This window comes from Onychostruthus taczanowskii, unplaced genomic scaffold (genome assembly GCF_017590055.1).
Source record: "Onychostruthus taczanowskii isolate IOZ18803 unplaced genomic scaffold, ASM1759005v1 scaffold67, whole genome shotgun sequence".
In the NCBI taxonomy this organism is placed as follows: Eukaryota; Metazoa; Chordata; class Aves; order Passeriformes; family Passeridae; genus Onychostruthus; species Onychostruthus taczanowskii.
Genome location: NW_024504455.1, coordinates 6,013,929 through 6,039,922, shown reverse-complemented (window position 1 = coordinate 6,039,922; position 25,994 = coordinate 6,013,929).

Genomic DNA, 25,994 nt, shown 5'->3' with positions numbered 1-25,994 from the left:
GAGCACTTTCCCCTCCCTCTTTAATAAAATCTCATTTAGACAGAAATGTTCTGTTGGTGGACTTGACTATTAATGCCGCATTTAGGAGGGCAGGATACCTCCTTTCAGAAAAGGGATAGCAAGGGGTTTTTTTTTGTGCCAACCTAAGTGCAGAGAGACAATCATCATTAAATTGGGGTGATTTATTAAAATGGGAAAAGGCTACATGATAGAGAGGACCACTATGTCCATCTGTATATTGCGATTCTAACCTGTTTGTTCTATATATCAGAAGGGATAGGGAGCAATTTCAGAGGAAAAATGAAACAAGATTAATACAACCTCTAAAGAATAAACTCTTCTTGCTTGGAAATAAAGACACATTTCTAAGGCTGTGATAATCCCTAAGATGTTTTTAAAAAATCATATCCAAAATAAAATGCTCAAGGAAGATACTATAGCACACAATTACCATTTTCATCACACTACATAAAGAGTGAGGGAATGGGAGGAGTGGAAACTGATTATATCCTTAGCTATCATTTAGTGGCACACACACATAGTTAGTGGTGCTTTAACATACAGAGAATGCCTCTAACAAGTTTGAATGAACAAGTCCATAAACTGTTAAATTGGTTTGGTTAATAAATGAAACTACTAAACAAGCTTGCCAGACAGATTTGTCAGTGATTTATGCACCTCTGAGAGTATATAAAAGATTTGTCTCTGGGGATGTTCTTATATAAAAGGCTTTTATTGGTATCCTGTAAATCCATCCATGGTGCTATTTCCACTCCTTTGAATGTGGAGTCAGATTTGTGAACAAGCTTTTGTTCAGGCAGTTCACAGGAGATTCTATTGATGCTCAGTTTTTGACTGCTTATTTGCATATTTTTATATAAGAGGGAAAAATTAGTCAGAACTTTAAAATCTAGACATATTTAAACAGACAAGTTAACTAAATCAATTCAAATACAGATAAACCATTTCTATTAAGTCAATGTATGCACTATGCTTGCATCATACATGGCCTTACCAAGTCAGATGAAATAATCTTGTGATTTTACTGAGGGTGTATTTCATAAAACTGGCCAAAGACATATTTGAGGACTTATGTCAACATATTCAATGAGTCAAAAGTCATGCATAAATAAGGACCTGCACAATGAAACACTTAAAAAATCCTCAGTATGAATCTATCACTTCCCTGTCCCTTCAGTGGACCTCTTCATTCCTTCCTTTTCAAGGTGATCCTTGAAAAAACAACACTGTGTTTTTATGACATTTTTAACTCCTTTCCCCACAAACATCTCAAGTCAGAATGAGTCGTAAATTAGTTTTTGGAAATTGCCTGCTCATGGTGGCTCTGTTAAGCCGCTTGATTAGATGGGGACAAACCTAAACCAACGTGTGGGCCAAATTCAAACCAAGAAAAACAAGATCATTTCTGTCTGTTGGAAACATTTTTATATTGTCCTCTACAGAGAGGCAATCACCATACTATTGCCAGCCTCATCTCCATACTGTTTTCCTTTCTTTGCCCAACTGGCTGCCCATTCTGACATTAAACAGCCCTTTTCACGGAGACAATCCTTACAATGTCCAACCTGAACCTCCTCAGGCACAATCTGAGGCCATTTCCTTTTATCCTATCTTTGGCTGCCCAGTAGGGCTATTGTAGAGAGCAATAAGGTTTCTACTGACCCCTTTTTTCTCCAGGTTCAACAGCCCCAGCTCCCTCAGCTGCTCCTTGCTGGACTTGTGCTCCAGACCCTTACCCCAGCTCTGTTATCCTCCTCTGGCCACCCATAATTTAAAAAAAACAAAAAAACCAAAAAAACCCAAAAAAAAAAAAAAAAAAAAACCAAAAAAAAAAAAACAAAAAAAAACCAAAAAAAAAAAAACAAAAAAAAACCAAAAAAAAAAAAACAAAAAAACAACCAACCAACCCTCAACAAACACAGTAGTAATTTCTTTAAAGGAAGATTTTATTTTTAAATGCATATATTTGATACTTATGCTTCTATCCAAAACTCGAGTTTCTATTAAAGCGGAGGTGAGCAATTCTAATTTCACAGGTTTCATCTCCTAGTTCCATACTTCTTTTTTCTTTTCAAACTAAACTATCACACTGTCCTGGACTTCAACCTAATCTCTTTGTATTCTTGAACCTTTGTGCAAACAATGGTCATGTGTTTCTACAACTCAATTCTGCAGTGCTTTTGCAAATGAGAAACTCAGCTTGTTCAAGAAATATTTTTGAGTCCCTGAGCCCATGTGCACACAGACAGACTGTGTGGATGTTTACAAAGAGTCAGGTTCCCAAACAAATGCATTTATTTTTTTTTCCTTGAAAAGCGAGTTTCTTCACCTTTTCATATTTACATTCCCAGTACACATTTACCCTAAAAGCTTACACACAAACTCTCAAACTTCAATGCCAAACATGTTGATGTCGCTCTGGACACAGTCCTTAGAGTTTTCTGGGTAAGGAATGCCTAATTGACATCTCTGGCGTTTTTCACATCTCTATTCAGGATCTGCTCAGGATTTGTAGCATAATCTCCAGTGAAATGATTAAGGTGGTACTTTTAAAAGCTTCATATGATCCATGGTACTGGAGTGACTACATAGGTCCTTTTCACAAAGAGAAAAGCTAGGGTATATTCCATACCATATGATGGCAGTTCAGGTATTAAAAAAAAAAAAAGGTAAAGGAGGAAGAAGGGAGGACATTTCTTATGTGCAATAATTCCATTCTGCAGCCCTGCTCCCCAGGAAGTGGCTACACACTCCTTGCTGATGGGAAGTGGAGAAAAAGATTTTCCTTTCCTCTTTGCTGATGCATGAGTAAACTTAGCTTTTGTTTCAGTAAATTGCCTTATCTCAGCCTATAGCTGTCTACCAGCTTATCTCCTCTCCCTGAGCATCTGGCACTGGGGAGGGACAGCAAGGCTTGGCAGCCTGGAGCTGAATCTACTCCACTTGACCTGACCCTGACACAGGGAGAGACTTAGACCTGGACTAGACAGGAACAGAGCTGGACCTGACAAACCTGGACATGGACCTGCCTTCACTTGACCTGATCTGCCTTACCTGGACACAGGGACAGACCTGGATCTGGACCTGACAGACCTGGACTTGCCTGGACATGGACCAGACTTGACTGATCTGGACTCACCTGGGTTCTAGGAGAGGGGGAAAATAAAAAAGCCAAACCAAAAGCCCACCAGACCAAGGCAGAGCTGACATTTATCAGGAATGAATCTTCCCAAACCAAGTCCCATGGATAGTCTGTACCAGAACCAGCAGAGAGACACCGAGAACTGTTAAAATGCTTGAGCAGGATTTGGTTCTCACAGACCACAGTCATCTTCCTCATCCCTCCTGTTGTATTCACAGAACTTGAATTCTTCAGTCATTTCTGTAGCATAGTCCTTTTGTTTTACTACTTTTTTGATTTTGTACATAAAACCCCCTTTATCTTGCCAACAGATCTGAATTTACCCAGAAAATATTACTCAATTCACATTTCCCTTAAGACTTAAAAAAAAGCATTCCAGGTCCAGCAATCCTCCAGTCCTCCCACAATTTGAAATAAAAAAATATCATAAGAGATTAAAACTTTATTGAATAAGGACCATTTATCACTTTTATCTTTCCTTTCACAACCCAGTCATGCATTATGTTCTCTACTGATTGTGAAGAGGGTGGAGTAGATGGTGAAGGCCATGTCTAAAATAATGCACCCATTAAAATAATGTACACTGCCCTGAGATTGTTCACAAGAAGTTATTCTCACTTTTAGAGGAGTTTGGCTCTAATGAAATACTCTGCTTTACAAGGTGGTTGGAAAATCTGCTTGTTACACCATCATGAAACATCAACAACAAAATTTTGTGGTCATTAGGTCATTATAAAGATAATTTACCTATTTTGAGAGTGTGTGTGTGAGCATTTGTATACACAAACGCTTGTTTGGAAAGGTTTATGCTTGCAGATTTAGAGGTGAAGCTATGGTTAAAATTATATATGATGGCAAAAACTACTCCTGCTCCTGGCTGCTTTATTTTGTGCACCTACTGCAGGAAAAAATACCCTTTTTTCTCTATTTTCTTTTTTCTTCACTATGTGATTATAATACTAGCAGGCTTGCAGAAACACCTCTCAATCCTCTTCCCTTACTCTGCCCACATTAGCATCATCCCAGCCCCAAAACACATGCTCTATTTCAGATGTGACAGAGAGTTATTAAAGCAAGCAAGGTGCTGCAGCACAACACACTACAGAGGAGTAAGAGGATTTAAGCCAACAGCTGTTGAAGAGAGATTTTATTTTTCCCCGTTTGTTTTTGGCAGGATACTTTTAAGCCTTGCAACAGAAATCATGTGCTGTGTGGCACCTGAAGTCCTATTCATGTCAGCAACTGGTTTATTTCCTATGTGTAAAATATCTTACTCAGTTAGGATGACATAATGACTCCTAGGACCCCCTTAAATTTTCAATCTCCTGAGCTGAAAGCACACTGATGGAGGAGTCAGGTACACCAGGGTTAAGTATGAAGTCTAAGGCTCATCAAATATGACAAACCTTTAAGGCAAAGCAGTTGCATCCAATCTTTTACAGCAATCGTACAGAAAAACTTTATAGAAGGAACAAAGGAAATGGCACCTAATGTTTTGCTTCAAGATTGGAAGAAGGGGCTATTTCAGTTTTGAGGCAGAAATACTCACTGCTCCCTTAGGCAAGAAAATATTCATCCAGAGTTCCTAAGAGAACTTTGCACTTCAGTTATATTTTCTATTACCTCAACCTAACAAGAAAGAAAGAAAAAAAAGGACTAAAAAATAGTGAGTGCACAGTAGTTCAACAAAAAATAATTTCTAGAATGTCATAATTTATACAAAAATTAATATATGCACAAATAGTTGCCTGAACCAACTTGGAATTTAACTGTTGATAGAAGCCATTGGTAGAAATTTACTTTTTCAGGCTTAGAGTGTGAATTTAGGATTTATTTATTATTTTTTAATGCACTCCTCTCAATATAATTGAGAATTTGCTGAGATTGTAATCACAAATCCAGGAGGATCAAGTATGGCATATAGATGCAGAACAGAGCCCTAAAATCAAACCTTGCCCAAATATTAATTTTTTAAAAGCAGAGAGCAAATGTACCTTTCCAAAAAAAAGTATTTCTAGCTGTGCCACATACACAGAAAAGTAGACTTTACACTTCAAGAAATAAAATAGATAACAGCAATCCTATTCTTACTTTCTAACAGTTTTAAATGTAAAACATGCTACATTTGTGTAAATTAACAATCATGAATTTCAGAAGGAAATTCCATACTTTAAAGATTAATACAACTAAGACAAAAACCTGTTACGAGACCCTGGATGCTGTTAGAGAGGAATGCTTTTTCATAGACGTCTCATTAAAAAAAAAAAAAAAATTGAAGTAATAGTATTCCATAAGCATACTGCTGATAATTTTGCAACTATCTTATTAAGGATTAATCCTACCATCTAGACATCTTTAAGAAAATTAGTCATCTCCATTGCTAAATGTTCTTCCAGAACAAGAAAGAAAATCGATAAAACAGGTAGGTTACAGCAGGTCGAGTAGTCCAGTTCTGCTGTTAACTAGGGCATCTTTACACGTGAAAGCAACAAGAAATTTTCTTATTAATTGTAATATGCAAATGCATTTATTTCCATGGCCTTTTCTCCACTTGCAGGTTTCAAACTGAGGTAACATAAAATAGGAGAGAACAATACATAAGTGAAATCATCTGGGAGATGCTAGAGAAGTTACTCATTTTCGTAAACAACAAATCTAACCAAAGTTTGCTCCAAGCAACACTTTGCCACATTAGGGTTGAGAGAAATAAGTGATTTATCTCCATTTTTCAGATGAGGAAAATTTCATTGATGCAGGTGACAAATTAGATGTATCTATAAGCAGGAACAGAACCCAAAACTCTTGGTTTCCACACTCACACTCTGACCACCTGACCTTGTTTCTATGGCCTTTAAAAAATCACTGCCTCAGCAGCCATTGCCCAGCCAATTTTGTTTAAATCACCGCTGCTCTGTCGGTGATCTAATCAGGGCAGCAGTCAGGCCTGCTCTGCCCACAGCTCCCACAGCGCTCATCTCGCCGCCAGCTGCAGCACAATGCACCTCCACAATGGATGGCTGGATCAAAAATAAAGGTAAGCTATTTGTTTGAAATGTTCATCTTATCGATTTCATGCTCATAGGCTCGCAGAGGAGGCCTCTTAAGGGGTTGTTGGAGACCCAAGGTAGGCAAGGCCAGCAAACACTCCTACTGATTACTGCGAGTGTGGGCCTCACATTTCATTAGGAGGAGAAAGACAGAAAGAAAAACTAAAACAGTTCTGTTTGCCCAGCATCCACAAAGTGAAAACAATGATACTTAGCCCAGGATTCCTGATGTTATATAAAAATAATTGGACTGCATGACAGTGAGAGAAAACCTTGCATTCTTAAGCATCTGGAGTCCAAAATTTCTCCGATAGTTGTACATCAAGTAACCATTTCCAAGCTATGCACACAAAAATTAATAAACTAAACCAACACCCACATACCATGATTAAAAAGCTACATCCTAAGAATTACAGATTTTCACCAAAAAAAAACCAAAACAAATGAAGATTTACAGTGTGCCCATCTGTTGTGGCAATGGGGATAAGTCTAGCTGGGCTGCCTCAAAGCTCTTCTCAAAGACCATTTCTACTGACAAGTTCCTGTATACTTTTCCTCAACGACTACAAAACTCTTAACTGCAGTCAAAGCTTTGGTGAGCACAAGTACTGTAACAATAAATAGAAACTACCTACAAGTACTGTTTAATGAGCACAACATCCTTCAGTGTTTGCACACACAGACACATGCACATATACACACAGAGCTGTCAAAAGATTTGTCCCCCAATGCTTGGGCAACTGCAGAGTTAATTGCACATCACAAAATGCTCATTATGTTGATTAGATACATGAAAAGGACTTTTAGCCACTGAGTAAATAATCTCACTAAAGATTCCTGGAGTTAACACAGTCAAAGTGGTGACTTCCTACAAATCTATATGCCTTTAAAATATATATTAATATAACTTCAAGTTAAATCCCATCATAGATTATATCCACCAAGGTGTTTATGGTTTTGACCTCTTGGGGACTGCAGGGTAGCAACCTCTTAATTTCTGGTGACTTCTCTCCTCTGGTTCATGTTTAAGGGCTTGTGTGCCTGGGAAGGATATTGAAGGGTTGGAATTTACAGCATAGCACTAGGAAACAGAAAACTGTGACCAGTCAAAACTATATTAAGTAACAAGAGTTTCCACGTGGAAAATTAGCATGGAATTTAGCAGTGTGCTGTAAATTTACAGATATACTTGTGTGTACTGTACACTGACATCCTTACCCCATTATAAACAAACTCTTTACCCTTTCTTGGTGAGAACAGTCCTAGTTTTCTAGAAAAAGGAACAAGTGCACACAGAAAAAAGAAGCTTTAGGAAAGGAAGTCAGAGCAAAGTACCAGTATGAAATGGAGGAAGGGTTATAAGCCAGCCTGTTCAGGTTGATTTGAATTGTTTTAGGAGTCAGTGAGAGCTGCTATCTCTTTTTCATGGTTAATTCTACCAAAAGTACAGAGAGATTTCCAATCCTTATCAAGCATTGCATTTCAGCATAATATTAAATCAATATTCTCAGAAACACAAATATGTTATTGATCAATAAAATGTTATTGACTTAATAAAGGAAAACATTTTATTTCAATTCACATTTTTATGTTCTTTTAATACACCAGAACTTTGAAATTAAAATCTGAAAGCTACTTTGATAATACAAAAGTGTTTGAAAAAGAAAAACCTCTATATAACAGGCCTTTTTTTCCCCGTCCAATCTTTTAATTTCAATGAAAGCAATATCCATCAACACCCAGCTTGAGACCTACAGTGTAAAAGCCTGACAGACACCTGACAGAGAAATTTGACTGCATGAACATCATCACAGGAGAGTCTGCTGGATGGACAGCATCACACAGGTTTCAAATCCCTCACTCCACCAGCCCAGCAGCAATGAAAGACAAAATAGATCAATAGATCAAGCACCTCAACATCAAAGCAATACATAAAGGTATTTATCTGCATAAAGACAGGACATGATGTCCCCTTCCCCACTTGCAATTTCATGACCATAATCATTTGACTCATGAGTTTGCTTGCAAATTGTGCACCTTCCTGTCTGTACCCACCCACCCTGGTGTGCTGGCATGGCAATTCTGAACACCTCGTGCTTTGCCTAAAGTAAAAAAATGAACAGGAGTAATAATAATTAATGAATTTTGATTCACAAGAGGAAAGGGTGCAGTGTATTTCTGTTAGGAGAAAAGATACTTACTAAAGGGGAAAACTGGGTTTAACTTAGTTTTGTGAAAAAAAAAAAAAAAAAGTAAAACAAGAAAAAAAAAGAGGAAAAGTTATACAAAATTTGGAAAAGGCAGCAGAGCTCTGGAAGAGGCTCAAGCCAGAGTTTTAGCTTTGAAAATAGCTGATATTGCTAGTATTAATAAGTGGCAGGAGAGTTATATTTGAAGGAATGATTTCTTCTTTCTGGGAAGAAAAAGAAAATCAGCAACTTAGTAGAAACATTGATGTTATATTTTGAATTTGATGCAATATAGCAATTTTTTCTATGATTACTTAGACATTAATAAACGGATCTCATTTTTAGGCTATTTATGACCCATGATTTAAGTATAGAGCATGTCCAGAAGAAAATGAGACATTACTACTCACACTGAGTATCCTTCTGAGGAAATATACTTTAGTAACTGTCAGAATTTACTGCAAGCTATTGAAATAAATGGGCAGGAGATCTTTCTCCTTTTTAATGCCTTTATTAAAGAGATTCAGCTCAGGTGGGGAGAAATCGACGGGTCACGCCCACGCCGCCACTTTCCCCAAAAACCTTAAACAAAAATAGATAACTTTTTATTCATAACAGCTATCAAGACAAAAAAGGCATTCAAATCAGTGGTAGATTCAATCTGTGCACAGTAAGCCTAAATCTAGGCTAATGCCTTTCACAATTGAGGGTTAAATTTAAAAAGCAGATACTTTTTCAAATTTTGTCTTAATTTTGTTTTGTAATAAAATTATAATTCTAATTATTTAATGAAAGATATTTGCTGTAAATATATAACCAGAAAAAAAGTTGTGCTTGTGGCAAATAAGACTTGCAGTAAATTTTTTTTGCACCATCATACATTATGAAAATGTCATTCTTATTGAAAAAAACTCTACCTAAACAAAGTGAAGGACTCTTCCAGTGGCTTGTGTGCAATGTGACAGTTCAAAAACAAACTGAGGAGGATCCTTACCATTAAATCACCTAAGTTTCTGAAGGCTTTAGAAATCCCATCAACCAGTAAATTCCAATGTGCTGTACTGAGCCCAAGGCATATCAAATCCATGCAGGCAGATAGGACTCAACCAAAACTCTAGTGTCATAAATAGACCAATCAAAAAAGATTTACCTTTCTCAAGGGGAAAAAAAAAATTCCAATCAGTTTGATGCTTGTCTTGGTGCTATTACCAAACCCAGGCTCTCTCACATTCAGTCAGCTAGAGTTATAATACCTGGCTAAATTCTGCTCAGTGTGAACTGTGATTAACTGATTTCTACATGAAGTATTTTAGTTTCCTGATCATCACCAAATCAAGCAAAAAAAAATTGAGCTTCCAAAATATACAGGAGAAGTTCTGGATGTTTTTTTCCTAAGGTGCACACTATTATAAATAAACTACAAATTATCAACTAAAGACAGAACTGCATTTTAAAGTTCTCCATCTCCCTTTTGTTTGCCCAACATGTTTAAATGACAGCCATGTATGTCACAGAGTTATACAAGGTTTCCAAGTCCTTTCAGGTGGGCATTTTAATTACCTGCAGCTGTGACACACAGCTGATCAGAGCTCTGGGGCAGGGAGGTAGATGGAGGCTACATAGCTTAACCAGACCAAGCAAACCATATCTATAATCTAACAGAAATAAACCTGAAGAAACAAATCAGAAGAACCAGTCTTGTGGTGAGAAGCATCACACGTGGTGTTCTGCTAGCAAGCACAAATGAGAGGCAGCTTTTTAACTCTGTAAGAGTGACAGAAGTGCAACCCATGTGCAAAAAACCATAAATATTAGAGGTGAAAGTTCCTGCTTCTGCCAGCACCAAGTGACGTTTCCTCCATCTGAAGAGAAATGGCTGGAAAGACACCAGCAGTGAGCTCGGGAGAGCCAAGTGCCACTGCTTCTTGGGGAGCTTTCCAGGCAGGCACACCACACTGCAGTGCCCCAGGGGCACTTTCATCAGCCTCTGGGCAGGTTAGATGGGTAACTGCAAGGAGCTCTGAGTCATCCTTGAAAGCATAATTGTAGTGGAATTACAACCTCACTATCTCTGAGAATTTCCAAGCCAGTCTGGTCCGTTCACAGTGGCAATGGAGCAGAGAAAGGGCAGCTCAAAACATCCACCGAATACTGCCATTAGCAGTTTGGGTGCAAAGTAAACACCGGGAAAGATGCACAGAGTGTTTTGCAAGAGAAGACATCCTCTAAAATTACTTCTCTAGCACGAAGTGCTTATCAGGAACTGATTTCATAGCCCGGCTTGAATTGCTTGTAACAAATGTTATAACAGTGTTCTGAAATATTAAACATGTACTCACTTGGAGAACAAGATTATTCATGAACTTAAATGCTTGTTCCTACATTAACTTGAGTTATTCCGTGGATAATTGACTGAAGTTATTTACAATAAAAATAACAGCCAAGGCACTAAACTGTGTCCTGGAATAAGCATTTATGAAATGCAAACACCAGCCATATGAGATGTAGGCTTACATTTAAGTATCAGCTAGGTTAAATAAAATTTTTTAAAAGTCCCAACACAGAATTAACAAACTGAAGTGTAAGAAGGCTATACTAAAATAGAATAAAAGATGCCTCATCATTCTTTTGAAGATTTTATTTTTTAGCTCCTACTAAAACTAATTCTTTGTAAAGAACCTAACTCTTTCTTCTAGAATTTTGTCTGGGAAAAAAAAAACCCACAAAACAAAAACAACAACAACAAAAAAAAACCCTTCAGCACTGTGACAGGCATAGAGTCTATGAATTTGCAAATATTAAATTTAAATAAAATTTTCGGCATTTATATTTTCTCCCTAAAATTAAAACTTATTTTATAAATAATAATAATAATAAAAAATTAAAGAGAGGGTTCTAATTTTGTCTCTGTTTGGGTAAAATATTGATAAGAAATATTATTGGTCCAAATTTCTATTATTACTTTCAGGAAACCAAGAACTACTTTTTGTTCAGTTATCAAAAAAAAAAAAAAAAAAAAGTACTAAAAACGCAATTTTCACCTAATTTATGACCAAATTACTAAAACTGATGCCAAAAGCAATCTAGGCAAAATAAATAATCTCTTTTGGAACTTTCTTAAATTACAGATCTGACATTAATAACATTTTGGGGAAAAGAGGAAATAATAAAATATATAGAAGTGATATCTTTGAAGTAGCACACCTAAGTCTAAAACTGCTTTATCCTTTTTTTTTTTTTTTCCGTGAAAAATAACACTAAACCATGCATACATGAAGTTATTTTCCATCCTGAGTCTCATTTTGCTGTATATGTCCATCCATTAGTCTTGTCTGCCTCAACCTCACCTTCCTGACTTTTGAGCAGAACCTCTTTTTGGAGGTCATTCACATTGGAGCCATTTCAAGTTGCTTTAAGTGATGAGAAGGAGAAATTAGGACATTATTTCATTGAGCAGGATGAAATAGTGGAATTTGTTCGTTGTGGTCTAAAATTATGCTTAACATCATAATATCATTTTTAACAAAGCAAGAGCACTACATTTACACTAAAAATACAGGACAAGTAAATCTGTATCTATTTAAGACAGAACTGAAAAATTTCTCTTCACAGCTACATTGTGCAAAGATGTGACAAATAGAAGACTATGTCACCTTTAAGATGTCACACAAAAGCTTAGAACTAAATGCTTCATAAAATATCTGCCTAACACTTAGAATATGCAAGTGAATTAGACTTTTGAGTCATCACAGTAGCCCATATAACATGTTTAGTTCTTATTACATGCTTATTTTATGCTTTAATTGTTGCCCATAACAGATTTAAGAAAAAGACCTGGTTTAAGGTCTTTTATTTTTTTTACTTTTTTTTTTTTGGCAGGCAACATTTCAGTTTAATCTTGCTATATGTTGGCAAAATACAAGTTTTCTGAGTGAAGGCAATACATAAATGTAATGAAAATACATGGAAAACGCATAATGAAAATATCAATGAAAAACACTTAGTTAAAATAGTTTGTTAGCTAAATAGCTCTGAAGTGTGAGTCTGGAAACTAATATGATACTCAAATCAAGTTTGCACTTAATTTCAGTATCTATGTCCTGGCATATCGATTTCAGTTCCAACAGATATCAAAAGGCTCTAAAATTGTTTACGTAATGATTTTCTGTTAAAAGCTCATTCTCATTAAAGGACTTCTTCTGAGATAAAAATGCATCACTATCCAATATTCCAAGGACAAATCCTTCCCCAACTATCAAGTAAATATAATAAGGGGGAGAGAGGAGAATGAAATATTTGCCACAGCTGTTATAGAAAATCACAGATTCCAATTGGTCAAAGCAGCACCTGTCTAGTTCAGTCTCTTACAGGAATGTCCTTACAAAAGTCTGCAAAGAGTTGAATACAATGCCTAAATCGCTACATGTATTTATATGTGCCACTCCTGGACAAGCTATTCAAGAAAATAGGTATTGGAATAGAAATCAATAGATAGCTCTGCTGTGTTAGGAATTAGGTCTGACCAGTCAATCAAATAATCTGAGAGCACAGTATCCAACACAGACTCAGATAACATTCTTCGGAAATGGATTCATTATTGAATACACCTGGCTAACCACAAGTAAGCCTTCCAATACCTAGTAACTGACACCCAGGTGTTTAACTGCTAAATTCTCTTCTTAATGGTTCAAAATATTCTATTCCTCAGGACTACTATATTAAAAAGACAAAGCTTACTGCCCTTTTTTCCTACATACCTCTTCAAGAACAACATACTTAGCTCAGCATCTTTATTATCCCTGTCTGAATTGAGCCATTTGATAGGTTGAAGCAAGAAAATGCGATTTCTTTGGAAAGATCCTTCTTAAAAAACAAAACAAAACAAAAAAAAAACACCAAAACATAAAACCCCCAAAAAATAAAAACAAACCAAAAAACACCCACACAACAAAAAACCCAAACCGTTCCAGTCTCATCTATTTATTTTATTCTTTTCAGAAGCATTTTGTTTTTCAATAGAGCTTTACAGCCCCCCTGCAGGTCTGGCTGATTCAGCCACACATTTGCATCACTAGGTGATCCATTCAGATGTTGATAACTGTTTATCTGAAACAAAGGCCACCCTCTGATCTCCTTGCTGTTGGGATACTCAGCTTCTTAACCTTATTCACTGAGTTTAGTGGGCACATGACCCTATCCCTCTTCCACTGAGCCTTCTCCCATTGTAGGGGTTTATTTAGTGAGTTACAATCCACTCTTAGGGATTTAGACAGTCATAAGTACAAGGCAGGTCTTAAAATATCAGTAGCCTCCATGCCGTCTGTGTAATTTTTAGTTTTCCAAGAGAAGGCAGGAGTCTTTACACCAAAAAAAAAAAAAAAAAAAAAAAAAAAAAAAAAAAAAAAAATTGAGGAAGAAATCCATAGCGTTTCCATGGGTGGCAGCAGCTGTTCCAGAGCAGAAAATCATTAATATGAGGACTTGATTGAATCTCACTACTAATCCATGATTCTGAGGACAGTGTACACAAGTCCTTAGCAGTATCACTGAGGGACCTGAAATAAATGCACTGCTACCAGATGGGTTTAGAGAAACAAAGGGGAAAAAAAAAAAAAAAAAAAAAAAAAAGCCTGTTGGTCAATATTGCCACAAAGTTATTCCTAACTGAAGAAATGAAACACCCCTAAGACCCTGGTTCAAGCTCTACAAGTCACCATCTGATGTGAGGCATTCATAAACTCTAGTTCTTCGGGATTCTTTGTCAGGGTTCTTATGCCAGGGTAAACCTCTGCTGCCAAATTAATTTGGTTTCTGAATGAGTATTTTGCTACTGCTTGGAGTCTAAAGAGTCTCCCTTGAGAGGGGAAGGGGAGCCTTTTCACCAGTTCATGAACACTTTGTGATTTTCCTGACAGTGCTAAACTTAGTTCTCCTTATAGAGAAGCAGCAGCCAATAATCATTTTACCAAATAAATGAGCAAAGGAATAACAGGTTTTGATCTCAAAGTGGGAGAAAGGAAGAAATACAAACCCCTGGCAACAATAATCTTTGATTATCCTTAGCTGATAACTGCTGTAGACTTTTCACAAACTTCTTTTATATAAGGAAGTGAGGGGGTTTTTTGGTTGGTTTTGTTGTTTTGATGAAGTTTGTTTTTTGTTTTTTGTTTTTTTTTTCTTCAATTAGACTTTCTTCTGAAGCAGAAATTAGCAGCAACTGTAATCTAATAAACCTTCCTCTCCTCCAGGTAGCAAGTCCTACCATATACATCCTTCTTAGTCACTCTCTTATGTATTCTGTACTATGAAAGATTCCCTGAAGGTATATATAAAAGGCCTTCTAGGAGCAGGTGACCAGAAAGTCTCCTAAAAGTAGTATCTTTAGCAGCAAATCACGGGCAGAAGTTTGGCAGCTGTCAGAAGGGATTGATTTATTTCATGAGTGTGTCATTTCATCAATACATTAGCAATAGAAATTAAAGCCACAGGGTTATTGAGGTTGTTTGTGTTGCAGGTTTTTTGTTGTTTTGTTGTTTGTTTTCCCTTCTTCTTACTTAGTGATTTTTTTTTTATTTTTTATTTAGCCCTTATCTTTGCAGGTTAAAGTTATTATGCCTTCCAAAAGTCATAATAACACTGAATTTCTAGATTTTTAAAATTCATTTTCTAGTTGTAATAAGCTTGGAAGTGTTTTCGCATAATTTTCTTTAATATTAAGATTGGATCACTTTCTAAATTCAGCACAGATTTGTTCGCCACAGTTGATGAAATGAAGACTGAAAAAAATTCCATTTTCACATGCTAGGGAGATGACATTTACTGAACTTAGCAGAAAAAAATGCAAGTCACTTTAAATTCTGTCAGATTTTGTACCTGTTCTATCCCAGATCTGTATGATCTCAGTAGGACTACCTCTCAAATTAAAAGAGACTGATGCTGTCACTTCTGCAACACCTGCAACGGAACTTAACAAGAAAGCCAACTCTTATTCTTCACATGTGTTTTCCCCCTCATTGCACTGCAGTGAAAAAGGAATAATCACCACCACATCTTTTAGAAACAATACTCTCTACAGAATGAAGATGTAGAGCGTGGGTCACAAGAGCACACTCCCAGAGCAAGTTGGAAAGAAACCCAAATTCTTGAGTTTTATCATCTTCTTGTTACAAATACCTTGTCAATAGGTTTCAGAGGTTTATCTCTCACCCTTATTACAGCAGCTAGTCCTCGCAAAGGACTGAGTACTACTATCATCAGTCAGTTGGAACATACTGTAGGTGACAGAAATAAATATGATTGGTTTCCACAGTTACAAAATTGATGTTGACTTGTATCGGTAGCAATACGGTTTCACATAATAGAATTTCTAGGAGGGATTAGTTTGCTTTCCTAAGCAATGAAATAACACATATTTAAGTGTACAAAGAAAGTCTTGCACTTGGAGCTCAAAGCTGTTTTTATTCCTGCATGTCTACTTGTCTGTCAAGATGGATATTTTTTGGGTTTTTTTAGCCACAGTTAGGAAACTAGGAAAAACTAAAGACAACTTACAGAAAGTTTCAATACTACGTAAGATTAGTAACATATTTTTCTATATTCCTACCTGTAAGAAATTTTGCTACAAGAGTTACTACTGGCCAACTCCATGTATTCAACAATAGAAAGTCATGATGAAATTTCACAAAAAATTTTTTTTTCTAGATCGCAGTCTTATTTGCCATACAGCTCATCTTATCAACAGGTTAACATGAAATGATACAATATCAAGATTTCTTAGCTGTTCCTGTAAATAAAAAAGACACACACTACTAAAGCACCATAAAGTAACCATCCATGCTACAGACAGATTTCAGGAACCAAGACCTAATAATCATCCCTGTAATTTCCACATTCCACAAATGAAAACTAAGATACACTCAAAGTCAGAGGAGCAACAGCTCCTCTTCCATTTCCTTCACATGTGGAAGCCAGCATGGTGAAATGTAGTTATTAAAACCATAAAGATCTAGAAGATCTGCCCAAGTCCAACTAATTAGTCTGACTTTGATAAATCCGGGAACTTCTTCATAGGCACAACAAGCAGTGCAACCCTGGCAACACTGAAATTTCCACATGCTTTACCATCATAAGGTGACCAATCATTTGGGCCCTTTTCTCACAGAAATGTTTGTATGGAAGCCAGTTAGAAGAAATTCAACTTGTTATTTAATAATTTATATTTAACAGTACTTGAAGCTGAGTGAGATAGCTGTGTTGTACCCCTTACAAATGAAATGGTTAGACATTATAACCAGTTCTTGGGGAAAAAAAACAAAACAAACAAACCTCACCAAATTCCTGATGCCATATGCTACAGTTCTTCTGCCAGGAGAAATAGTGGTCTTTCTAAAAAATTAGTATTTCAGTTGGACATCAAAACAACATACACTGCACTTCTGCAGTAGGGTTTTTTCCCCTCAACTTTTATAATCCAATTCTATCATTTTCTCTTTCTCTTTCCATTATATTTGACCAAGTTTTCAGTGTATTTTTTTCTCTTTAGAGCAAGTGAACAAGCAAAGCCAGCCAGAGAGCCTGCCCTTTGAAATGGACAGTGCTGTATGCCTAATTTGGATTAGTCATGCATCCATCCCAAAATAAAAGCAATGTTTATGCTCTTTTTTTTTTTCTTTCATTATGCTTTGGCTCTTCAGCAAGTTCCATATTCATTAACACAAGCTGGCAGACAGGAATTTAGGCTGGTGTGGGATTTATTCAGGAAACAGACGCCGTATGAGCATGAGGGAACATTTCTTTCTTATAAGTGTTGTGCACACCTTCTCATGTGGATTTGTGAGACGTTTTATTTGCATAAACAGCTGTCTTCTTGCCTCATTTCTGCAACAACAAATAGTACCATGCAAGAAAGCTGCCATAAGAGATCCTGCTCTTATTCTTGCAAGTACTCCCTCCACTTCTCTTTGCAGCTGGCTCTTCAAACTTAAAAAAAAGAAAAACAAAACCAAACAAACAACCCCCCCAAAACCAAAACAAAGAAACCAACAAACACCAAAAAAACCCCAAGCATCACATTATTTTTCAATTCTACTACAAATTGTATTGCAAGAATGAGGTATTGAGATGCAATTCCAGTAAATATTTTGAAGCCAAACATTAGTATATTTTTAACTTTTGGCCATGCCAAAGATTACTATAACTGTAATTGGGAAACTAGAATAACTTTCTAACAATCATCAGGCAAAGATTCTATCAGGTAAACAGGAGAATCCTGAAAGTTCAAAATACTACAGAACACTTCTAGAATTCAAAGAGCTATAAATATAGGAAGTATAGTTCAGTACTCCATCTCTGTAAAGAATATTTCAGAGGAAAATAAAGCAGATAAATGGTAGACTATATCAGAGAGTGGAACAAAGCAGAAAAATATTTCAGGCCAACAAAAGGGAATAATAGTGGATTTACTCTGTTTCACTAAAATATTTTGCTTAATTGACCTATCCAAATTTAATTTGCCTCCCCAAATTCACTTTCATCTAGAGAACTTATGTAAACAGTCATAGTGAGAAGTATTATTATAAAACTCACTTCTATAGAGCACAGATCAAATATTCCTGAAAAAATATCCTCATTTTTGTAGTGAGTCTTTGATGGGAAACAGCCGATGGCACCTAACACTTCAGCTGACATGAACCATAGAATCCCAGAATGGTTTTCTGTTCAAAGGGACATTAAAAGTCATCTAGTTCTAGAGTCCTTGCCATGGGCAAGCATTAAATTTTTTTTGCACCATTCACTGCTGAGAACCCTGAAAAAAAATTAAAATTGTCTGTTTTAAATAAGCAGAATAAAAATTCATTAAGGAGGAGAAGAAAGAAGAGCTTATTAACGCATTGATGAATCAATCAACAAAGCACATGTAGCATCACAGAATACTGAAGGTGCCTTAAATTGGGATGAAGCTGGAAGAAATTTCAAAAATATAGATTTTTTTTTTCCACTTGTGAACTTCACATATTTTTACATGACTAAAAAAATAATTTGTTATCTTTCCTTAATTTACTTATAACAGTTGATATTTTTTCTATTTCATCTATTTCAGATGTTAAAAGATGACAACATCTAAGTGACTAAGGTACATAAACTCCAATGAACTATTGAAGCATTTAAACTGATTCTTTACAGACAAGAGAAACAATATTTAACAATTTCATCAAAATCTTCCCTGAATGCAGGATAATCAGAAATAACTTGCTTAGGCAGAGGCAAAATCTCAGAAAATATATAAAAGTAGGTTTGGATGCTAACATTCTGAAGGAAAAACCAAACAAACTTACAAAGCAGCCTCCAATATAAACAATTATGTCAAATTTCTAAAAAAGATTTGTGAAAGTCCTTCACTAAACAAAAAAAAAAAAAAAAAAAAAAAAAAAAAAAAAAAAAGCCAAACAATAAAACCACAACTTTCTATGAAGTTCTCTTGTATTCCTGATTCTGTGTTCACTCTTACATTCTGTTGTTATTGGCTGGGACTAATAATGGAATTTTAGGCATGATCTGTATTTAGGAGAAGCCTCAAAGGACAGTTACAGGTGGCAAAGGAGCTATAGCACAATTATTCACTTTTGAGGCAAGGAGCTTGAACTTAGCCAGTTACCCTGGAATTTCCCCACTGATACTACACAGTAAAGTTGAGCTATTTGATTTGCTTTCAGTCACAAAAAGTTCTACCCCACATCATTTGTTAATGTATTTTTTTTTTGTCCCCAAACCATCTCTTAAGACTTGTTCAATTTCAGACAAGCGCCATTTGTGAATTATACAACCTTAAAGATTTCTCAGCCTCAATTCAAACTAACATCCTCTCTTGCATCCAGTCCCACTTGCTGTGAACATCTCAAACAGCAGGTAGTTACTGCATTCATTTTTAGCTGTGTTGGAAACCATCATTATCATAGCCATGGCCAAGAAACCCAGGCAAGCCGGTCACAGCCTGAAAGACTCTTTCAGAAGTGTTCTGGCATTAAAGACATGGCTGAGGGGAAGCCAATTGAAAGTGCCATCCAAACAAGGTAATAAACAGATAATAACACACTCTGTAGCAAATGGGAGTTGCCAGGAAGCCTGCTGAAACCTCAGAGTTGCAGATCAGTCTCTCCTGACAGACCTCCATGACTCTTGAAAAAGCAACAAAAAGATGCACAGAAGAATTACTTTTTTCAAGTATCAATAGTGTAATATTTACATAAGATCTTTGGAAATAACAGAGTATCTTGGATTGCGATAGATTTCTTTTTTATCCTCCCCTCTCTTCCAAAGAGAAAGGAAAAAGCTCAAAGAAACAGGACTTACAGATGACAACCTTCATGCCTCACCAGGAAAATCTCTTATGCTTTATTTCACTGACATTCAGATTTCTCTGCCACCTGCCATACACTCTAATGACATTTTCAACAGAGATGGATGAATGATCTTTCATATTCTGAACAAAATGGGCACAAATGCTCTAAGTTACTCCCTGTCAAACTTTCTCCGATCTTCATAGAATCGGGTGTTGGAATTACACTGCTAATGTTCCAATACTTCTTACTGGTACCAGCAATTTTTTCTCTACTTAGATTACTGTTTAAGAACAGAGATCTGGTTATGATTAACTTCTAGAAGTAAAGACCTAATGTCATTTAGCTATGACACTATTTCCATCATCTCCTGCATTGTGAATCTTAACGCTGATGTTAAATTATTATGTGGTTTCAGCTTCCACAAGTTTTCCATTCTTCTTCCTTATTATTTGTTTCCTCTCTCATTCAACATTTGTACACTACACTTGGGAGATAGATTTGATTGGACTTCTCCTTTCACATTAGTATTTTTGCTCATTACTGTACCTGAATTGTTTGATAAACACATCAATGGCACAGAGGTAATTGTAAATCAAATCATTTCTTTGATCCTCACATTTGCTATGACTTCTCTAAGTGCAGTGCTTAATTCTAATTGAAACTGCTGATAAATGTGAGCTTCTTCTGCCAACAGCTATCCTCTTATTAGCTTTTCTTTCAACATTCTATATTTGCAATGCTCAGCAAAGCTCAACTGCAGCAATAAAGCCTCAGCTGTTTCCCCTTGTTCCCAAGAGCTATGAAATCCACTCCAGATTTCTTGTGCATTCATCTATATATCTAACTGCATACATACAGATCTGCATATACAATATCTTGTCTATGATTGAGTATTAGAACTCAGTTTCATTTAAACCTTTTGGGCTTTTTTTCTCCACAGTGAGGAAGAAGGAACACATTTCAGCTTTTCATTTCCTGAAGTTCCTCTATATTACTTCAACAGAAATGGACAGTTAAGAACCACTCCCTGTTTGCACAACATTTGAACAACAATAAAAGAACCTAAAGGGATATCTTGGTGTAGTTCCTTTGGGTGAATTAGGTACAATTTGAAGATTTGGAAGTAATTAGTTTCACACTGAGGCTACAAGGAAAGAATATTCTCATTTCCATATTAGAAAGAGTACCCCAAACAACTTGAGGGATCTGTGTGTATGTATATACACACACACACTGAAAAAAAACAAAACCAAAAACATAGGATGGCAGCTCTGCTCTATCAATTTAGTGTACTATTTTTTTCATGTTCTGAGTGACTCCATCTGGCAATGCATGAGAGAATTCCTTCATTCAAGGAGTTTCTCTTTTCTCAGTATTTTTTTTCTTTGGAGGTCTGCAGCACAGACAGCAGCACCACACAATAAAATTGTGAATTGTTCTAGTAAAAAGGAGCTTTCAGAGCTAAATGGCTGTTTTGTTAACATTTTAGACCAACACATTGACCTTGCAATATAAAAAGACTAAAACAGACAAATATTTTAAAACATTTTGTTTTATGAGTTTCAGCGCAGAAATAACCACCCTTCATAAAGTCCACGTCTGAATGAGAGAGTCAGTATTCCCACAGTGCTTTCAAATTCGCTAGAATGTTACATTTCATACTGCTTAGTTTTTAATGCCTCATTCTGCTCCCAAGTCCAATGACAGAAGTCACTTGGAACCGTGTAATGATTTTATTACAGGCACTTCTGTTCTTGCTTTTCTCATCATTCTTCTTATTTGTTGGTTACAGTCGATTGTTACGCATTGCTTCAAATTAAATTGTAAGCAATTTGGGGAAGTAGCACAGTGGATATTCACAGAGTACATTAGCATAAGGAAACTAAACCCTCTATGTTTCCCCTGTTGTCAGTGAAAAGGCAAAAATGGTTTCAAATCCCTTCCCACTCTGGAAGTAACACCAAACTTCACCAGAGCTGTAGCCTCTACTTTCACTGGCAACAGGACAAGTTGGTAGAAGCTAATTGTCTCAAAGTGAGGTTACTAAAATGCAAATAACAAGATAAATACACACAAGAGGAGCCATAAGGGTCAGTTGAAAAAATCTACCCAACACAGTATGCTGCCTCTCATGGCAAAATGTAGAGACTAACTGGGGAAGCAAAAACAGAAACAACAGCTGTGAGAAATTAGTTTTCTCTAGTGTTCCCTCAGCTTGCAACAGAGAGATTTCCTCAACTCAAGGGTGGCATCTCTGTATTTAGAACCTTTGATGGATTCTCTCATCCCCCGAAGTTCCCTGTTTCTTCTGCTTGGCTCATTGCTAACTTGAGCATTCAGAGTTCAGCATTCTTTGCCTGAAGAACCACCTCCTCTCCTTTGGCTAAGCATGCCGTGTACCTGGTTCATGTAACATTCTAGTCCTATATCCAGTCCCCTCAAGCTTCTAAATTTCCATGGGTACATCTCTAGGTTAGAGGCAAATTTGCAGATACTGCATGTTTATTTCAGAACTGTGATGTAGTTTGCGTTTTACAAAGAGGGTGCTAAGCATCAGCAAAAGCATAACTCTGAGAAACTAGACACTAATTCAAGGAAAAGATGATAGAAGTAGACAGAGTTTTCCCCAACCAAGCAGAAAACCAGCAAATGGCAAACAGCGCTTCTTATAATGGAAAAATTGATAAGCCAAGTCAGAAGCATACAATTCTCTACTGCCACCACCGAAAGAAACCCTCAGTACTTTAATTATAATGTTAAGCCAAAGTTATGAGACCCAGCTCCTTCTAGGATGCTACTTGTGACAGTCAAAATTGCTTTAATCTGATCATAATGAACTCAATACTTTTTAACACTGGATAGAAAAAGTCAGCAAGCAGGTGGTTTTGGAGTAAAAGCAAACAACAAGCTCTTAAGTAAAGAACACCAACCATTTTCTGCTCCTCAACATTCTCTAAAACATGTCAGTTTGGTGTTTGATACTTAAATTTTTTTTTCCAAAATACTTACTCACCAACTGTTTTGGATAACAACATTTGTTGACTTCATTTTCAGGAAGAGGAGCTGTTTTAGGTTGCAAATGCAAGATGTGGCTGGGGGTGTGCATTCTATTGCCATCTGTTAGAGGTGGGGCAGTTATCTCCTGCAAATTTGGCCAGATGCTAAAACCAGGTGGGCCTGTTTTTCTTTCTCTTCCACAACCAATCCTCCCTCTGGGAAATATCTTCTGTTAATGGGACATTGAGTGTCACTGCATGACTGAAAAAAATTGCAGCGTCCCACTGGGAAAAGCACTGCCCGGGGGGCGGAGCCAAGCATTCCTACCTGGATATAATCTGAGACTTTGAACACCACAGGCAGCCTTTTCTTACTGGATTCTCAGAGGAGCAGCTTTCTTTTCCACTGGATTCCCAGAGGGAAATCAGGCCCATCTACAACCACCACTGGACCTTCAGAGGAAAACTCCACCCTTCTACAGGATCACTGCTCCACCAGAACCACATCTGCCACTCCAGGAGGACTGCAGCCATCATTTAATGGGACTGCTACCAACAGGGGTGTCAGGTCATGTTTCTGACTCTGTTAGTGCTGTTTTGTATTACTGCATTTTTTATTTTTCCAAATAAAGAACTGTTATTCCAAATCCCATACCTTTGCCTGAGAGCCCCCTTGCCCCCTTAATTTCAAAATTATAATCATTCAAAGGGAGGGGGTTTCCATTTTCCATTTCAAGAGAAGCTCCTGCCTTCTTTAGCAGACACTTGTCTTTTCAAACCAAAGCGGTAGCCTAATATGCATGACAAAAGAGTGTAAATAAGACAATGCAAATATAAACCAGTAATTTTGGTATTACTACAGCATTTTATCTTGCTTAGTGATGGAAAAGAACTGCACTGAAATGCTCCTGAAACTAGGAAAAAAGAAAGAAGTTCCAAACTGTTGGCAATATTTTCTGATGCTGGTATAAGACAGAGGGAGTGGAACAAAGACTCTAAGGAGTGATAGACAAAGGTCATCTGGAAAAATAAAGAAAAGCAGGTGTTCTAAAAAACCTAATTATTACCAGTTTTTATTTTGTCATTTATATCAGTCATATGAAGAAAATAGTTTTATACTCTTTATTACTGAAACAAATGAGCACATAGACTAATGCTCATGGAACACTAGAATAGTGCTCTTTATTTCTAGTTACCAGTGTACAGACACAGAAATTTTTCCGGACCCAAAGAAAATGTCTTGAAATCCTGAAGGACATCTAAAATTACACCAGCACAACTTGACTGAACCTAACAATTTCCTAGGAAAACCCTTCCATTTTTGCAATTTCTTCTGTATCTGTTTTTTTCGGATTATGAGTAATTAGAAAAGGTCTGACAAGCTCTTTCAAGAAAACTTGAAGGCTCCTGACCCTGCAAGCACTGTACATATGCCCAATGTCAGCATGCCAGTGATAGCACTATCATAGTTTAAATTACTGACAGGAAAGAGCTATCTGCAAAGCAGAGCCTCAGTCTCTAAAAAGTTTCTTCCTTTATGCAGTCTCAGTTTCCCAAATGATAGAAGATAAGACAATTGTTAGGAACAATGAACAAAGTTTTTTTTTTGTTTTTTTTTTTTTTTCCAAACAGCAGCATCACAAAAGGGTCAGCTGTAGCAAGGGAGCTGATGTGGAACCAAGAACAAAATGAAGTAAAAGAAACCCCCTCCCCCCCCCCCCAAACCAAAAAACCCACACACACACAAAAAACCCCCAACAACCCTAAAAGAGGCAAAGAAATAAAGTCAGCTTAAAGGGAATTCACAGACCAGAAGAAATACCTCATGACAAACTGCCTGAGGAGGACGTGGAGATAGTTAAAGGGATGCTGATGTTTTCAGAGACAGAAGTAGGAAGGAAAGATTGAAAGTTGTGAATCTGAATCCCTGAAGGGAACATTAAGCTAAAGAAGCCTATTCAAGCACATTAAGGCAGAGCTTATTTGTACATTCTGCAGCTGAAGAAAATATTCAGAAAAAAGGAAGATTACTACTATTTAAAATGTTATAAAGACAATCTCATATAGACTTGTCAAGTAAGACAAGAAAAGACAAGACTGAGAAAATGAGGATTTTACTGTTCAAGATTTCAAGCTAATGTGCTAATCACACCAACTCCCCCTTCAATTCCTTCCTCTTCAGTAGAGCAACTGGCTAAGTGATAGAATGAGGTAAGTTTCCCAAATGGTCACACTTTTTACCTGAAGGAACATTTCATTTACTCTATGTTTTATGTTAAGTACAAGTAGTTTTATGTTAAAAGGATCCTCTAGGGCTTCTGTGATGAAAGACTTAGAGATTACCTGCTGCTTCTCTCCCTCGCCCCCAAGCACTTATCTAAGAATACTCTGAGACATACAGGTACACGAACTCCTGCCATACAGCGCACAGGAGAAGCAATCTCAATGCAGAGAAAAAAAGAAAGAAAAACACCACCACATTTGAGTACCAATATCAAACCTGTACCCCACAGAAATGTACTATGAAATTGTAAATTCACTCCCATCCCTATTCCTTACCCCAGAATCAAATAAGTAGACAAGGCCCATGTGCACTGCACTAAAAAGCAGGACACACTGTTGGCAAGGGTGAAAGATGGGGGCCCAGGTGGTAATTTCTCAACCCTGTTGTTGAGCAAAAGCAGTTATTCAGTGCTCCAGGAAAATACCAGACTGATAATCAAGAAGGAGGGGCAGATAAAACCTTCCTGAGGCAACTGGGAAGTCTCACTGTCACAGGAGCTGTGTCTTATAAGCCTCTGGTATCTGTTGTCAATACAGTGGGGTCAGAGGAAATCCAGATGCTCAAGATACCAAAAAGAATGAGTAGAATCAACAGTATTGCATCCTGGAATGCAAAGAGAAGATGTCAGCCTCTGTAGGGACCTCCTTGGAAAGATCCCATGGGAAACTGCCTGCCAGGGCAAAGGGACCCAGCTGGCTAAAGTTCAAGGTCAGCCTTATCAGAACACGAGAACTGTTCATCCCACTTTGCAGAAATCCAGCAAGGCCAGCACAGATAAAAAGGAGAGCTCCTGGCTGAGTTCAGGCACAAAACAAAAGGACACCGAATCCAAAAGCAGGGACGGCTGCTTGGGAGACATACAGACACTGGCTGCATAGGTGGGAGTGGAATCAGCAATGCATAGCTGGAGTTCAAACTAGCAAAAGAGAAGATGGGCAGGAAGAAGAGTTTCTGCATGCACACTACCAGCAAAAGA